The following is a 14709-nucleotide window of genomic DNA, read 5'->3' as shown; positions in this document are numbered from 1 at the left end:
AACAGGAAGTTTTCTACCAACAATTTCTCACTAATTAGTGAAAGAGAAGACTTTTAATCAACTTTCCTGCTACCATCTCTGTCCACACCGTGTAGGATCATGTCTCTGTCACCACTGCTCTGAAGCTGATATGACTCACTGCAAACTGACTTGGTCCCAGGCCTCTGTGTGCCTCCTTAAGTACATCATGTCACTTAAAACTGCTATGGGTGTGATACACTTCAACACCACAGCTGCAGATGTTACATTTACAGCTCTCCTCTGCCAACAACTGTTGTTTTCTCTTTACACACTGCAGTTACATTTTCCATCCAGAACTGTCAGGTGTACACTGTGTAAACCCATCCAATTAAATGCACTGAGCGCACACAAGTAGATGCAAATCAATCAAGTTTTATTGTGTGAATGATTGTTTCTTTGCACCTAAATACGCACCCACAATCCACTGTTTTTGAATGTTTAAAGACAGTTAAAAGTCAGGTAATCTGAGACTGCTTGACTAACAAAGTCAAGTCACTCTGCTCCTCTGTAAAGCTTAACATGCACACACATTTCTTCTCTTATGGGTAGTACAGTATTAGCATTGACCATTAGCCAGAGCAAGGAAAAGGAGTTTATAAGAACACTTCATTTCAAAATGCAATCTAATCATTCAGAGGTACAATTTTAACTTGATATTTGAATGTCAGGGCCTCAAAATTGCAAACATCCATCCTGTGACACTGACTAATGATGACACTTTACATGAGCCAATTTCCTCTGCATTTTGTAGAATTTTTTTTGTGGATTTTATATGGAGCCCAATATTCCACTATACTACAAAAAACACAAAAAACATCAAAACTAAGGAAAGGGTCTCCAGGAATTGCCCCTTTAAATATTGTACATTTGTTATTATCCTTAGCCTGCTGATCTGAACTCACAGTCCAGTGGTGCTGAGCAGTCTATTCTCATCTCATCTCTGGCTCATCTGACCCATAAGATTTTGGAGCTTTAACACCAGTTTCATCCTGTAAAGCTGCAGTCTGTTCCACAGCGGCCCACTGGCACACAATACTCCTCTGTTCACCGGATGCCAAATGGTCCAGTCATCACCCTCCATGCTACCCCTCCCCACCCCTCCTTTGCTATCTATCTCAGCCTTTCTGTATCTGTCTTTCCCTGACCATGACAGAAGCTGCTGATGGTCAGTCAGATTAGCATCCAGCCGCTGAAGGGACGACTTCAAAACAGACAAAGAAAGAGCTGTTTTGTCTCTATCTGGTGCCGACGACCCCGGAAGTAAGAGAGGAAACTGGGTGGATAGAGAAAGCATTGCAAGAGGCGTTATAATGGCCAACTGTGAGAGATCTACAGTCCGAAACTGGCAGCATCTTGCTGGTTATTATGTCACACATCACATCAGACCTCTTAAAACAGACATGTCTATTACTTCAACAATGAGCTGTAGGTTTTGAATGATCCAATAACATGTCAGTCCAACTCCTTATTAAAGCAAATCATTCTTAAGCAATGTTGTTTAACAGCCGTATATATGACTGGTGTTCATGTCAAAATATTGTGCAGATGTTATCTTTATTGCCCCATAAGATATTCAGTTTGATAACTTAACTGTGCTTTGCCTTTAATAATCAAGTATATTGATATATTTTAGTGTAGAAACAGAATACGGAGTCTTGCCTGAGTCTACACCGTTTTATCCCTTTTACCTATCAAATCATGGGAGGCATTCAGAGCCCAGGCAGGCCCCAGGTAGAGCAATGTAGTTTTTTTCAGCTTATTTGAAGGCTTATGGGACCTTTACTGTTTATTTTTCTGGTTATAGCAAACAGTCAGGGCTGTTGTGATAGACTACTTGCTTTAGCTTATAGATACTTTCAACACCTTTGTTTTTTTGGTTGGACTGCAATTCAGAGTGTGTCCATACAATATGTTTCCATCTTCTGAGCAACTATAAAGTACATTTAATTTGCCTCAACCACACTTTCCAGTGCAAAGCTTTAAGTCCAAAGTTAAACAAAATAATGTATTATATCCTCAGGCTCCAGAACAACGGTCAGTTATGGACATTCTTTCTGAAGGATCCACTTGTTAAAGTGGCCATATCAAGAGGAATTAGAACTAGAGATATCAGAGGAACTGTGGCAGGAGGCACTGGATCAGATCCATTCTTCATCTGTCTAAAAGAGACATGGCCTCATAGTTAAGTTAAGGTGCTACAAACACTACACTGGTCTAAACAAAAGCTTTAAGTAAAATATTCCCAAATATGGCTCCCTGAGGTGAACACTGGGGGCTTGTGCCAGCACGACTGACGTATGTTTTGGAGCTGTCCTGGTTTGTTGAATTACTGGAAAAGTCTTTTTTCAAACTTTGTCTAAACGTATTGAACAGGCAACAGCCCTAACCCCCACACACAGGAGAAATGATGCATTCTGATTAAGAAAAAAAATTGTTTTCACATAGATGACAGGAAGGTAAATTCTATTAAATATGGGTTACTTTCATAAATCACTTTATATTATATATATCACAGAAATATGCAAAATATTAATATTTTCTGATTATTACAAGTCCTCTTGATTATGGTGACTGTAAACTGATAGACCTTTTTTTATTGGCAAAGGACATCCTCTCTCGCGCTCTTTTTTTCCTGATAGTTATTTTATTTCATTTACTTATTTCAAATTGTAATTAATATGTGAATTGATATGGTTTAAACTCCCGGATGTGTAGTGCATAATTGCATGTATGTTGTCTATGAAACATATATTATTTGTTTTGTCTAATGTGTTTTCCATGTTCTGAGCGTTGTTAAAAAAACACAAGCCAACCATGTCAGTCCATCAAAGCCACAATCCTATATTGTACTATGCACCATAAACAAACTCTGTGACCCGGGAACCTACAAACCAAACCCCCTGCTCCACCCTGCAGAGTCCATTTATTCAAACTCTATTCAAATCCACACTGACTCTACAAGACTACATCATTGTGCAGTCACCGTCATTGTGAACAAAGTAAACGACTCCTACACACACTGCTGCATGAACGCCACATGCCTTCTGTTATCAAAGCCCGACAATCCAAAGCAAACTATAAATATCACACTTTAATTTCACCAGAGCCTAAAAACCCTCTGCTCAAAAGCATTTCCATAAGGTTACTTAGCAATTAGTGGTGAGCTACGAGCTAAGTTAGCACAGAAGCCTGTGCTTTGATATGAGGGTACCATATGATAAGTAGCAGAAAATGATTACAGCTGTTTAAATCTTAAAGAAAGGGCAAATGCCAAATTACATCTGTGGCAACGTTAGGCTCAAATTATAGCAGCTTGTCATGTTGGTTTTGCATTATCTGAACCATCTAAAGACTTTTGGACATTTTACTTCTAATGGGGAAACATATTAGAATTAACTTGCAACTGGCAACTACATGGGTGCATGGTTACTGAAGGAAATGTGTGTTACTTAAAATAAAATACAAACAATGAAATATTAGCAGCAGTTCAGGTACGGTGGCTGAGAGAGCTCATCACACCTAAACTTAAACATGCAAATAGAAAAAATTAAGAAAATATCTCAAATACAGTATCGGTCACATTTAGAAAGCACCAACACAACAAACATATCCATCATAAAGAAACACACTGGAAATATAGAAAACACAAGAAAACACAGAAATTTTCTGTGAGTCTTAAACAACAACACACAGACACAAAATCTACTAAAGTCAGCCGTTCATTAGTGACGATGATAAATGTGTTAACAATGTTTCTTGTACTGTCTGATAACCATTTTTAATCACTCACAGTTGCAAAAGCACAAGCGCAAGCAACACAGTTAATGGTGGCTGAATTAATTTAGCTGTTTCAGTGTCGGGCTTCTGCTATTTTGAATGCTGCCACATTGGCACAATGTCATGGCTCAATGGTACACTTGAACAGAACAGAGCCAGTGTTAATGTTATTAATAACATCCATGCTTTTCCTGCTATGATAAGTCTGAATGGCTGCAGTCAAAGTGTCTGCTCACTCATGACATATGAGGCCTTTGCTGTGTGATGCAGTGTCACTGCAGGGTTTCCCTTAGGTCCATTTAAAAAACTCTAATATTTCCACTTACTTAACAGACATGCTTTTTACTTCAGGTGAGGTGGAGCACCTCCACTGTAAAACACTGCAGGAAACCCTGCTGTGGATATTGGCTGTAAATCTACCAATAGCCTTAAAAATACTCGCTTTGATTCAGCCAGTGGAAGTTTTGCTGAGCAATGGCTGCTGAGGCCAGAAGTGACAATTAAAGGTTAACAGTAAAATGCTAAAACAGTGTAATTGTAGCTCAAGAAGAAAAAGTCAGTAAGTGAGGAAGTAAATCTTTATTTACAAAGCACTTTTTAAAACCAGGGTTACAAAGCTGCACAGGGTGCAAATGAAAACAATGACAAAAGCATATGAATACATAATTCAATCAGACAGAGGAACGATATTAAAAGAATAAAAGCTAAGAGAAAGAAATCAGATTAGGAAGCATCAATAAATTGCATTTGAAAAAGGACTTGAGATGAGATTTAAAATACTCAACCGTGTTTGCAGACCTGAGCCTCTGAGGGGGTCATGAAGCCCTTGTTCTGATGATCTGACAGGCCAAGTGGATCTACATGGGGGTCAATAATCCACTAATATATGGAGGTGTCAAGGTGTGCAAGACCTTGAAAGTAATTAGAAGGATTATGAATTTAATCCTAAATTTAAAAGACAGCCAGTGTAATGAGACCAGCACCGGGGTGATATGAGAACACTGTGTAGTCTTAGGCTATGTCAATGTCAACACTACTATGTCAAACTACGCTTAAAACAGCATTTCAAAACAAAGCAACATATCAGAAACGATCTCCGATTCATTTACAATGGGCATGTGTGTTCTGTGTAAACAGGAAGAGGATTGTCTACTCTGCAGTTGGTTAGTTGCAGAAAATACTAGTTTTTTGAAAAAAAAAAATGGTGTGAAATTTAAAAATGTGACACACATGTTGTTAAACTGGTGTTCAGTCCTTTTGCTTGTGTTATCTTAAACTGTGGTGGGTTGAACTCTCTGCCACCAAGTAGAAATATGAAATTATTCTTTCCACCAGATCTGACAAACCTTATTACTCACTCATTACTCAGTCACTTGTGATGCTTCACTAATGGGCCTAGGGTTACAACTGAATGACTGAGACACTAAACCCAGCAGTTAGAGGACATGTAAGAATTGGCTGATATGGGGGAGGATAATGGGCAGTTTCAAACAAAAGTAACTCAATTTAGTGGGCACAGAATGTAGCACACAGACCCTATCCCCTTGTCTACCATCATCCAGACTGAATAGTTTTAATCACATAGGCCACAGCATCAAAGAGTGAAGACTGCATAGTCAATGGTTCTAATGGACTGTTGTGAAGGGGTTTTCAGTCAAATTGCTCTAATTGCGCTCAATGAGGATCGAGGGAAAAGGCACAGAATGGGTCTATACTGCTCTGCTGAATGGACGCCTGTCTGACACACACACACACACACACACACACACACGAGAACATGTTTTCAAGTTCAGGGACAAAAGCGTGCATTTATACACACAGACCTCCTTTTGCCGATAATTTTGTGTTGTGGAGTGTAGGAGCGAGGCAAATGAGGGGCAGAGAAGTTAACAGGCGGATGAAAATTCAGCCTTTGGGGGCCCGCGGCCAGGAGGAGGTAGCAGGAAACACAGCAACAAGTGTACAGGGCTAAAGCTGACACCACTTGAGACGCCCCGCACACAAAAGGGGGATTCAGCATGTGAAAGCCAGTGTTGCTGTGTGGAAAGTGTACTTGCCAACTGACAGAAAACAGGCAACTAGAGAAAACCCTCTCAAGCTAATCAGCACTTTTCTGATGGGCTCAAGGCCCCACCCACCGTCACAAAGGACCTAGCATACCACATTACTCAGGCTTCCCTATTTCTTCCCCCAGCCTCCTGCCAGTCATCAAATCAGTGTCTGCACTACAGCAAGGTCATGGGTGGAATAGATATCCTGAGTGAAGCATGATTTCATTGAACGCAGCCATTCCCTGAATAAAAGTGTGTAAATGACATTAGATCTACAAGGAGATTACAATGCATCAGAGAGGTATGCAACACTTTACTGTCTGCGCTTTCATACATTAGTGCAGTTGGGAAGCCAAGAGGAGTCATGTGGTGAATGTAGGATAACATTAACATTACCTGGGAGGGGAGCTTATATGCATCAAACAAGCAAAACGAAATGCAACATTAGGTCCATTTTCTCTCCTGAATGTTACTTTTCATGTGGCCTTAAAAGTCCCATATTGTGCAAAGTGAGACTTTCATATCCTTTTTGTTTATAAAGCAGGTCTAGGTTCTATATTAATACTGTGAAAGTGTCAAAGCACAAACTCCAGAGAGAAATGCACACAGCCTGTATTCAGAAACTGCCACGTAAAACAAGCCGTCAAAACTTCTGAATATATATATAATATATATATATATATATATATATATATATATATATATATATATATATATATATATATATGTGTGTGTGTGTGTATATGTATATGTATATGTATATGTATATATATATATATATATATATATATATATATATAAAATGTCGAACAAAACACCAGAAAAGTGTAAAATATGGGACTTTTAACATCTACAATCTGTGACCATTAGATTTCTAAAACTTAAAATGTTTTCTACAGACAAAATTGTTTTCCCCTCTTTTATTTTTATTTTTATTGAGCGCCTTGTCCTGTCCCATCTCAAATCCATCACTGACCCACTCCTGGACCCCCTGCAGTTCGCCTACAGAGCCAACAGGTCTGTAGATGACGCCGTCAACATGGCTCTCCACTTCATCCTCCAGCACCTGGACTCCTCAGGGACCTATGCCAGGATCCTGTTTGTGGACTTCAGCTCTGCCTTCAACACCATCATCCCGGCTCTGCTGCAGGACAAGCTCTCCCAGCTGAGCGTGCCTGACTCCACCTGCAGGTGGATCACCGACTTCCTGTCTGACAGGAGGCAGCACGTGAAGCTAGGAAAGCACGTGTCTGACTCCCAGACCATCAGCACTGGATCCCCACAAGGCTGCGTTCTTTCTCCTCTGCTCTTCTCCCTGTACACCAACACCTGCACCTCCAGCCATCAGTCTGTCAAGCTCCTGAAGTTTGCAGACGACACCACTCTCATTGGACTCATCTCTGATGGCGATGAGTCTGCCTACAGGTGGGAGATTGACCGTCTGGTGACCTGGTGCAGGCAGAACAACATAGAGCTAAACGCTCTGAAGACAGTGGAAATGATAGTGGACTTCAGGAAGAGCCCAGCCCCTCCCACCCCCATCTCCCTGTGTGACTCCCCCGTGGCTACCGTGGAGCATTTCCGCTTCTTGGGTACCACCATCACACAGGATCTCAAATGGGAGCTAAACATCAGCTCCCTCATCAAAAAAGCTCAGCAGAGGATGTATTTCCTGAGGCAATTGAAGAAGTTCAACCTGCCAAGGACTATGATGGTGAACTTCTACACCTCCATCATTGAGTCCATCCTCACCTCCTCCATCACCATCTGGTACGCTGCTGCCACGGAGAGGGACAATAACAGACTGCAGCGTATCATCCACTCTGCTGAGAAGGTGATTGGCTGCAATCTTCCGTCCCTCCAGGACCTGTACGCCTCCAGGACTCTGAGGCGTGCAAGGAAGATTGTAGCTGACTCCTCCCACCCTGGACACAAACTCTTTGTGACACTCCCCTCTGGCAGGAGGCTGCGGTCCTTCAGGACCAAAACCTCTCGCCACAAAAACAGCTTCTTCCCGTCTGCTATTAGCCTTATCAACAAGGCTAGAGAGCCCCACTGTTGCTGATCAATTGCACCAATCACCAGAAAAAATTCCTTGTATGTGAAAACATACTTGGCAATAAAACAGATTCTGATTCTGATTCTGATTCTGATTCTGATTCTGATTTGATCGAAGCAAAGACAAGATAGAGCAGATGGTGGTGACATCAATGTGTAATAAATAAATAAATATGTGTGTTCTTACTGCTCTTAGATTAATTACAGTCTATATCTTATGTGTCACAGTTAAGTTACTGTCGCTGTCATCTTCAGAGATCAAGGCAAGGAAGAAAACATAAGTCTCACACACGAGTGTATGGTAACCAAGCTCCCAGTGCTCTTTAAATATCAACACAAGCTACATGAATACTGTGACCTCATGGATCATCAATACAGCACCAGATATTTATCACTGACAGGCAACATAGATCTTCTCATGCTGATGGTGCAAATTTGAGGCTGTGGAGTCAGGTGGCAGAGACGGCAAGTAGTTATTTGTTCTGTGCCTTGTGCTATTCTGTGTTTGACATTATCCCTAGAGGTTCGTAAGTCAATTTTAATCACCATGAGCATACAACAGGAGCACAGACACTAAACATTTAGAACTACACAAATCCTCTATGGGTGCTGTGATTTTACTGGACAGAACCACAAACATGTACACACACACTTTGGCCTATTTTGGTTCTGTTTGCTCCAAGTGTGTTGAATTATTCACAGGGCTGCCATAAGGGGAATAGGGATAGTGATGCTAGGCAGGGGCCATGCATGGAAAACCCTCATAAATAAAACAACATTTGACAAATAAGCTTGACTCAGTCATGTCAACGCACTGTCTCACTGTGTAAGGGTATAGCCTTCATTGACTACTGATAATTAGTTACAAACAAATTTGTTATAAACATATAGTATGCCTCCACTTGATTGTGCAACAGCTCCTCTTAAACAATGTTTCAGTTTTAAATAACAGACTTGCAAATACAAACATGTAATTTGCAAACTTATGATCAAGGCGTTTTGTGTATGCACTATTCCCACAGCAATAACTTGTTGTACAAGTTCCTGTTAGCCCACTGCCCAGGGTTTAAATACAAACCACACTGTTAGGCTACAGATGTAGCTACATAAGAAGATCATTGTTCTTTGCAACTGTGGCATTTTGGACTCCTTAACAGAAAATGTCTTTAAATGTCCCATAACAAAACACCACACTTACAGACCAGTCATGTCTAGACCTATACACAGTAACAAATTATGGCGTAATGTTCTCCCTCAAGGTTCAGGGTATAGCTTTTTCCCATACTCTGTATTTTTATTAATGCTACCACCATTCACTTAGTCTCTCTGCTTTCTCCATCGAAAGATGACCTGCACCGAGTCAAGAGGGCAGCATGCCTGCACGGTGAGCGCAGCGTTTTATGTACACGAGCTGGAATATAACACAGCCAGCGTTGGTGTCTGATGGCTGGCTTCTGCTGGGTGGGCTCATTCCAGCGCAGCACTGCAGAGGCTTAGGTGGTGCTGAAAGAAACCCTACACCTCTGTAGGGCAGGCAGGGGCAAAACAACACAGCATCATTACTGGAGATGCTTATCAGCTGTGACCCTGCCAAGTACATCACTTTAATCTCTCTGTCTGGGATCAGCAGTGCAGCAGCAGGCTCACAAGTCCACTGCAGACTCGCAACAGAGATTAGAGATGCCATGAAGTAAGATGGTGATTATGCATGGATAGAAGGATGGGTGGATAAATAGATGGATGAATGGAATGAGTGGCAAATAGGTGGTTTGGTGAGTACTAGAATGAAGGAAGAACTGTTTGATGAATGTAAGGGTGAATGGATAGAAAGACGTTGGTGGGCATAAGAATGGTTGGACAGACAGATGGAAGGATCCTGCCCTATATACTAGAGTTGTTTCATTTCTGATACTAGTATCGGATACGCCTCTGATACTGCCTAAAACACTGGATCAGGAATCCGCAAGTATGTCTATGCACCGATCTAACACTATGTAATGTATCGATAAACGTCATAATTTCACACCCAGATAAAGCAGGAGTTGTCTCAGGAATCAATTCTTCACAACTGCTCTAAAACAGTAGCCACAGGAAGTTGCGTTGTGCAGCCACTGGCAGCTCCTGTTATAGAGAAGTGAAGAAGAAGTGATTTCCAGTAAATTCATAAAGTTAGCTGTTGGCAGAGGTCACTTATAGTCAGACTGCTAGTAGGTCAATAATAGGATCTGTCCTAAGAGGACAGACCCGGACGCCGTCCTATCTGGACCCGGACCTATAACCTATAGATTATTGAGAATTATTACATTTTGGCTGAGAGCTTCTGTTTTAACCAGCACAGCTTTTTTTAGCCTTTACAGCATTGGTCACATGATGCTACTCAGCCAATCATTGTGACTCGAGTCAGCGAGTCAGATGCACACGCAGAGTGAGACATAAGTTTGAGAAATAAGTAGGAGAGCCTCAGCATATGACAGCTCACAGTAGTAGGCTACAACAGGTTTAAAGTCTTTTTTCATGTGTTAGCAAGTATGAGAGGACCCAAAATAAACACTGTAAGAGGACCACTTGATTACTATGTTGATCTCTCTACTGACAGCAAATTTGTTCTTGTTGTTCCTGGAAGTTTGTTTTCATAATCTTATCAAGTTTTTTCCCACTTTCACAAAAAAGAGACTGTAAAACTCTGCACATGGGAAAACCTTTAAGACCTCAGACAAAATTACAAACAAGCAGTGCAAAAATATTTTGATCAGTCTGTCTTCAGACTTTATAACTGGATTAAACTACTGCAGCAACGTACCCATATTCATATTTCATATGTTGCCAAGTTTAGCAATGGCTGGTAGTAAAGTGGGTTCACCTCAATATGTCAGGAGGCTGTGCTCAGAGACCTGAGCTCAGAAACCACTCAATGCTTGATGAGGAGGCAGTGAACTCATTACAAGCTAAGAGTCAGTATTTAGAGCAGACAAAGCAACATAACAACCTCTCTTTACGTTCTCTGGCTGTTTTAGTCTTTTGCTTCACTGCAGGACCAGAATGACTGCATCGCCTTATTGGCAAGTTTCTTCATGCAGAAATGTAGCACCGTACTCAACAAATTTACTGCTTTGCAATAAAATCAAGAATAGAAATGCTACTTTTATCCAAAGTCAAAAGGCAATTGTAATTATAAGAACAGTTACTTATTGCTTATTCTTCTTGGGGACTAAGTTAATTGCTCTATTCCCCTAATTACCATTAAGATAATTGATTCTTGGTGCTAAGTAAGTAGACAAGGGGACTGAAATTATGGTTTCTCCTCAGATAAGGCAATTTCTTGTGGTTCTGAGTTGATAGTGATTCAAAGTAATGCTTGGATTAAGAGTCTTAAGCCACAGTATCCTACCCACCCTTAAGCTCCAAGAAAATAGCCTTGTTGCTGACAAGCAGTTATGGCAGCCAACTCTTGGCTTTGTCCCTGGCCATCAACAACGCAATGGCCTGCTGACAGGTTTCTCATCAACACAAGCCAGACGGTTGCAATGACAGGAAGCGTTTGTCTCAATCAGCAGGTTGCTCATATTCATTCTGGAAGTTGAGCCCTGCACGCATAGCATTCTCAGTTCCCACACCTCCCTCCCCCTACTCAGTGACCCTCCACGCCAGGAACAAAACCCTGGGAATGTGAGCTATGCAGAGCTGCAGCTCGGAGACACCTGTTCAGACAGCCAACACAGGGCAAAGCCTCCTACGCTGTGCCTTGTCTGAGCCGCTGCATCCGACCCCACCCTGACCTCAGCTGCCTCCATATAAACACACTTCAGCACTGTGTGCATTAAAGTCAAGAAGCAGGCATTCATTTCAGTCCAGCCATTGATATATTCTGGAGGCAAACTCTGGCAGCTATTTACACCTTGTATGTTACCTTCAATCACCAGTGGAGAATCTGGAAAGCGAAGGCGAAGCAAAGCCATCACAGACTTCTCATGATGCTGACCTCATAAACATAAACCAGAGATTATAAAACCAAAAAACTTATAATCAAAGTCCCCTGAGAGACCCTCCCTGCCCAGTTGGAATCCAGACTGAAGTCCTCCCACCTTTTTCTAGGCAAGATTTAAAAGAAGAACTAGGCTATTCCCACTGAGAGCAAAGGAGCTGGCCAAAACTGCAGACAAACCATTGAGGTTTCAGAGTTTACACAGAGAAATGTCGGCTCTCTGGAGATTCCCCTCTGTGGTATTCAAATACAAGGGAAAGCAGGCCATTCTCTTACTGTCTTTCTCTTTTCCCCACAATCACAGCACTATAACTATGTTGGGGGTGGGATCAGAAAGAAACAAAGCAATTAGAATGGCACTCAGTAGAGCATATCCTCCACCAAGACCAGACATTCCTACACATCTGTGAAATCCACATCATAATCTGGAGATAATACAATCACTAAATGACTTCCTGAGAAACATCAAAAAAATGCCCCATATTGCTATGTTATGAAAAGTGATTAATTTAATGAGTTCGTCTCTGGCACATCCCTCCACCAAGTTTGGTGGAGGGATGGGCCTTAACCCAGGAGGGTACTCACAGAGGGGAGACCTCTGTGAGGTAATGAATGATGGGACATTATGTGAATACTGTAACTGACAAGTAACCAGTGAGATTTTGAATGGATGAGGATATTTGCAACATGACACAACAGATCCCATTTAAGCATTTTGAGCTTTGTAGTGTCTTGGTTGATTAATGTTATCTGCAAATATGTTCCTTTAACCTCAAGTTACACAAGCCAGTCACTTTTTTTCTCAGGCCCCGCACTTCCTCAGCTAAGTGATGACTATGCGTGCATTAAATAAGTATGCAGACTTTAACTGTCACGGGGAACAAATGACTCAATGGAATGAAACATAATAGCATTTCCATTTTCAAATAATTACTCCTGACATCTTGAGCCTCTCTGAATTTTTACCACATTAAGAAATGGATAATATTGTGGCTTTCGGGAGGCTTATTAAGCAATTTAATGTTAAAGTGAAGATACACAAGGGTCTGAGCTATATCATGTGACAGGGCCTCATTCATATAATGGCAGAGCAATAATAGTTATGAGAGAATTTTGAAAGACAAAAAACACATGGTGTCCTGTGTCATTATAATATGAAAATTCAAAGTATGCAAAACAAGTGGCTGAGTTGGGATGTAATGGAAGCTGGCCAAGTGCTGAGTCTCCAGTGGGCTGCCAGCTCAGCTCAGAGGCTTGGCGCTGTCAGCCAGTGACAAGCTCCGTGTCACCACACTTGACTCTGCAGGGCACAAGGGCTCTGTATTCCCCTGCGGCCAAGCTGCATGGGCACACTGTACTTCCTGGAGAGTCTGCGCTTAGGGTGTGGGTGTTTTGTGGAAGTTGAGGGTTGTGTCACGAAGGAAATTTTGTTATTATGGTTTGTGTAAATGTTAGCATACCTAAACTATCATTTAATTTTGTTTACAAGTGTCAGCGATGCGATCCCTGGAGATTCAACTGTGGCTTTCGTGCTTGTTATTGTTACTACAGCAGCCTGCCATTGTAATTAGTAAACTTAATGTTAGCCCTGCACTGAGCTTTCACTTCACCATGAAAACAGCCAATACAAGAAGCCGGGTGGGATTTCACTGAAAGGCACAGCGCCGTGCATTAAGTGTTGGATAGAGCATGAAGTTATTTCTCTGTTGAGTAAAAACCTGTTTGAACATGAGGACCAACGGCTAGGTTGACAGACGGTTACTTTTAAGTCACTGACCTAAGCACGCTGTTAGGTTGACGGTGTTCGCCACCGAGTGCCACACACACACCATACTATTACTACACCCTCGGTCTTACAAGTATGATGGTGTTTGGGACGATGTTCATTTCGAAATTTCCCACTGGAACTGCCTTTTTGTTTTCATTGGCTTGACGATGTGAAGATAAGTTCATAGCAAGAAACAGTACTCACTTTGCATCGGAGGTCGTAGCGGAATGACGTCTTGCTGGCCACAGTGTACTCCAGTGGTTCCTTCGAGAACAAAACCTTCCAGTTTGTTTTATTCTTCCGCTTTAAAAGCCGTGATTTTCGCCCGTTTATCTCCCTGGACTCATCCCCGCTCTGTGTCCCTACCTCCCGGACACAACCTTTCAAAATGTTACGCCTCGGCTTTGCCACAGCACAGATAAAGTGGTCTGTCAAAGCGCTGACTTGGAAACGGTGCATTTGTTTGGACACAACGTTTGAGCGAGAATGTATGGCAACACAACGCTGATCCGGGATCTGTACTGGACAAGGCTTTCACCGCAGAGCCCGCCCACTCCATTCCCTCATTGGTCAGTATTCTTTAAGGCGTGCTCAGTCGTTTAGTTCTGTACTCCTGGTTGGTTTGCAGTACTGTCAATCATCAGCTAACGCCTCCAACATAAATTCGCTTATCCGCCGACAGGAGAAAACAAAACAAGCGCTCTCTAACAGCATACCTCTCTGAGAAATTGTGTTTTTAGACGTATGTAAATATTTATAAGGAACTGCAATTCACAAAACAACTACTGAGGACTGTGAGTTTATTTTAAAATATATGTTATTTACCATCAGTAAGGCCAGTTAATTACAACATCAATTAGATCTGTTTCAAATTAATAAAATGTATTTTAGGTATTTTAGGTATTTTATACTTAGACATTTATACTTACACAGACCCTAGACCCTAGAACCACGCTTGTACATTTGTTTGTATCTATCAAAGTTTAGGCTTCTATATTTGCGCCCCACTAATAGAATCTCCAAATAGTTTATGACAAAGATCCCTGATGGTT

At 41.6% G+C, this 14709-nt stretch overlaps 1 protein-coding gene across 1 annotated transcript in view; it reads right to left on the bottom strand.

Annotated features, from left to right (window-relative positions):
* mpp7a (MAGUK p55 scaffold protein 7a) overlaps nucleotides 1–14161 on the bottom strand; it is a 142676-nt gene extending 128515 nt beyond the window's left edge. Inside the window, exon 1 of the mRNA XM_071485687.1 lies at nucleotides 13862–14161. The gene's annotated coding sequence lies outside the window, so the exon portion shown is untranslated. The remainder of the gene's footprint in view (nucleotides 1–13861) is intronic.
* Between the last annotated feature and the right edge of the window lie 548 nt (nucleotides 14162–14709).

Source organism: Trachinotus anak, unplaced genomic scaffold (genome assembly GCF_046630095.1).
Source record: "Trachinotus anak isolate AG129_WGS33_773 ecotype Australia unplaced genomic scaffold, CSIRO_AGI_Tana_v1 ptg000009l, whole genome shotgun sequence".
NCBI classification, from domain to species: domain Eukaryota; kingdom Metazoa; phylum Chordata; class Actinopteri; order Carangiformes; family Carangidae; genus Trachinotus; species Trachinotus anak.
The sequence above is the reverse complement of the archived record's forward strand: the minus strand, read 5'-3'. Positions and strand labels throughout refer to the sequence as shown.